The following is a 4,492-nucleotide window of genomic DNA, read 5'->3' as shown; positions in this document are numbered from 1 at the left end:
GAAGGCTCACTACAAAGATCATTTGTACAAAATTTGCAATGGTTTTATGTTGCCTGTCTACTATGCTATTTTTGATAAGCTTGCCCCCAGAATTTCCAAGGAAGCAGGGATCGACTTGACTACAGTAGGTAATTGGTTTGGAGAAGACAAATTCACTTATATAAGGCTTTTTGGTAGCCTTACAAAACCCCATGTCCTTCCCCTGTATGTGCCCGATAAGCTGTTAGCTTGGGAATTGGCCTACCAGATAACAACGGAAGGAACATCCAAAACCCTTAAAAATTCCAAGAAACAGGTATGGCCTACATTTCCTTTAAGATGCAGTGTTTACACTCTCCATGATTACAAACATGCAGAAAAGGAGACAGAAAAAATAAAAATGCTCAATCTTGCAACAATTCCCAATAGACAATATGATCCAAGAAAAGTTGCCTATAATGTTCTTGAACAAGCCAAACTTGCAAAGTTTGATCATGAGAAGGATGACTTTGATGACCTATTTTCCTCAGCAGAATCATTATTTCAAGTAAAAACATTGGCCAGGATCAGGTATCAAGATGAAGGGCTGGAAGTGTTTAATAGGCTTAGAGAGCAGAGGTTGCAAACTCTGCCTCTAGACTTATTAGCCACCACCCCAACAATCCATTCAAGTGAGCCTGAACAACAAACTATTGACAAATCTCCTGCTGTGGAAATAATTCCTGAGAAAGGAAAAGCGCCAAAACAGGAGAAAGAATAGGGAAAAGGTAGTGAACACATGGATATAGATACTCAGATTGATCCCAAGCTCCTTAAAGAATGGCAACAGTTCGATTCCATTATAAGAAATCCTGAGAGTTCACAGGGTTTCAGCATGCCTGAAGTGACAATGGGTCACAAGATAGCAGCAATTATGATTCCAACTGAAGGAACCAGTGACCTACCTATGAGTAAAGATGTAGAGATAATTTCTAAGGATCTATCAGATGAAATTGTTTTGCATATAGAAGAAATACCACCTTTAGATGTCTTCTACAGCCCTAAGCATAGGGCTGTAGTAAAAAGACAAAGGAAAAAGAGAAGACTTGATCAATCTTCCCTTTTACCTGCACAAACAGAGATGGCTAATGTGGTATGGAAAGAAGAATTCAATCGTTCCGAAGACCTCACAAAACTCTCTCAATATGCTGGGGCATATTTAGCAGCCACTATGGATAAAGCATCAAAAGTGAGCAATTTACTCAAGGAAAAAGATCAGACAATTATTTCATTGGAGGCACAGGTATCTGAAAGACAGCAGAGAATAGAGCAATTAAAATAGCAGTTAGCAGCACAGCAGCAAGTAAACAACCAACTGAACGAGAAATTGCTCAAGGAAAAGTAGAGAATAGATCAGAGTGTAGTGCAGAAATAGAAGGAATTATCTTTAGCATTGACCAAGCTAAAGGCAATGAATGAAAAAATGAGAAAAACAAAAGATGAGCAAATCGCTCAACTATCACAATAGATAGAAAGGTTCAAAAGTTTTCCTCAACCAGCAGAGTTCAAGTCCGAAGCTCTCCAGATCAATAAGGCATTGATTAAACAATTAAATTTACTATGTCATAATATTTCCCTTGCTGAGCCCCTCTGTGAGATTGCTTCATCAATGATTGACAAATCAGTTGATGCAAGACAGAATTTGGAATAGGCCGATGAGACATTAACAAACTTTCTTGCCTAGCAAGAAACTAGTGAAGGGCAAGCTGCAAATCTGCCTAAAATTCTAGAATCACACAAGGAAATTCTTTTCCTAGAATGGCAATCACAATTGATGAAAGCAGAAAGGGAAACTTCAAGATGTAGATCAGCAACTGGTAATTTGATTGAGTTAATTAATGATACTCTTTATCTGTCCAATTTGATTTCACAGTGCACTCCAAGTAAATTGCCATCAGCCAAGGCATTGGAATAGACATGCAATCAAGAATTGGAAAAGGAGAGATTAATCGTAGGCATCCAAAGTTTAACTTGGGACACCTTTTGGTTCTTCCTAGTTAAACCATACAATCAAAGGGTAGCACTCAAATGTTTAACCGATGCGATCGGTTACATGATTCCTGAAATTCATGATGCTACGTATTCAGCCCAACTGCATTCACGTCTGAGTCACCCTCCAAAATTTCAACCAATGCTTGCTATATGCCAGCTCAAGCCAAAGGATGATTGGCCGAAACAATGAATCATTCTACCGACTGCAAGCAGGCCTATTTTAAGGAGATTTTCATGATTTGATTATACCACCTAATATCATTTTTATTTCATAATCAGTTAGCTTAGATAGTATTTATAAACCATTTCATGTCTTTAGAAAGGGTCCTCAATTTTTGTATAAAACTTGGATCGGAATTCACACTATTGTGCTTCTGATATATATCTTTTTATGAAGACTAGGCCTATATTCTAAATTTTAATGAAGAATACTTTGATGAGATATGCACTAATGCTTTTTGTGAGAATATTTCTAAGTTAGAAGATGGAATTTGAATGCGATTGATATCGAGAGGGATCCAAATAACATATGGTACTATTATCTATGACTTTGCCCCATTCTTTTATATGAATCAACAGTTTTTCAATCTTGCTATCATTGGATGTATGTATGTATTTTAACAGTAGTCCTTATACTTATCACTATTGAATGTTTAAGGAATGTTATTTTTTTTAATCATATTTATGTCAATGATATATGAAGAATAGTGTAATAATGTTTTAATGATTACTTTGCTCAACTACTTGAACAAAGTAATTATCATACAAATGAATGTCTTTGATTATCAATGGAGTCATCTATATGCCTATTTGCAAATAAAGATCATCAAAAGTTGCATTGAAGTGAAAATTTCCCGGGATAGATTAAGTTGTTCTTTAATTTTGTATTTTAGAATAAATAATCCATCATTATCATTAGATAATAGAAATTCAACCACTTATTCATCCTATTTACAAATCATTGGGAAACTGGTCCCATTATATCCAGTCGGAGCCACCATACCAAACGGAAAAGGAGCTACCTTTAAGGTCCGGACCATGTGGTTTTCCCCGATGTTGATGCAGCGATTTTCGAGGCATCAATAGCTACTGAAATGAACAAGTTAAGAGAAAAGGTTGCAAGTTTGGAAATAGACTGCAAACTTGCCTAGCTGAAGCAGAAAGAAGAAGCACAAAAGGACCAAAGAATGGGTGAGAGAATCAAAATCCTAGAGAAGGATTTAACACTAGAGAAACCACTTGGACAAACCGAGGAAATGTCGTGGGACAATATCATTAACTCTGTCAATGATATTTGGCCATCAATCCAAGTTATTTTTGAAGAAACAGATTTGGTAAAAATAGCTACAAAAGGTATCCAGAAAGTGAAGGAGGAGTTGGGAAACAAGCTAGAGGATGCAAATAGACTCATCCACTTCCTCAACAGCAACAATAGATATGAGCTTCAGGAGCTAAATATAGGAGATAGAACTGCTACCATTTTAGAAATAAGGAAGGTCCTTTCCAAAAGGAACCTTATGCTTAATTTGGAAGAAAAGTGCCACAATATGCAGGTAGCCATTGATAGGTTCATTGCTAAATTTCATATTTTGAGGAAGAAAGGTCTGCCCAATCTTATGGTCATCAATGAAAAACTCATGACACAGCTGGACTATGGTGACAGACTCAGAAAATTGGCTAAGGAATAAGCCAGTTCTTCATCCATAAAAGCCCTGCCAACATGCAAAGTGTTATATGACACATTTGAGAACTTGTTTTTCCTTGAGCATGAGGTAAAACATTTGTTCCTCACCAAGCCAAATTTTGCAAAGTATACTGAGGTTGTTGAAATCTATAGGAGAATGGTGAATGTGAAATTACCAGATGTAAAATGGTGGGAGAAAATGACAAATTTATTGTGATAAATTTACAACAAAAATTTACTACACAGTAAAAACAAAATAGCCAGGTAAAACAGGTAAAAAAAGCACAATAGAGTCAAAGAGCATCAGGGTTAAAGAGTATTAGTTGAAAGATGAAAGTAAAGAAGACTCAACCATGAAACTCCACAACTGCAAGCCAGATTAAAAGGCTAACACTTCAACAATAAAGGCCAACACAACCATAATAAAAGGGATAGCATGAAATAGTTCATTAGTTGTCTCTATCTTCTTGCAAGAAGATATTTGTATTTCCTAGATTAAATCTCAAGTTGTTTTGAGATACTTTGTAATAATTTTTTGTATAAATACTTCACAATTTGAAGTATGTAGGGTGGATTCTTAGATATTTCACTGGATTCTTAGACATTTCAAAGGCTGTAAGCTATTGTATCAGTGTTGGACCAGCAAGCTGGATTATTGAATAAAGCAAAGACATTTCACTAGATTCATGTGTAGTGCGAAATACAAACAAGAATATTCTTTTCTGTTGTCACTTTTCCTTAAAGTTTTTCCACAATCTTAAATGTATCTAAAATCAAAATGCTATAATATGGAATGAT

This window comes from Pinus tabuliformis, chromosome 3_1 (genome assembly GCF_031772625.1).
Source record: "Pinus tabuliformis cultivar Carrire ecotype Pingquan chromosome 3_1, CPIR1, whole genome shotgun sequence".
Lineage (NCBI taxonomy): Eukaryota > Viridiplantae > Streptophyta > Pinopsida > Pinales > Pinaceae > Pinus > Pinus tabuliformis.
Note: the sequence above shows the minus strand (reverse complement) of the source record.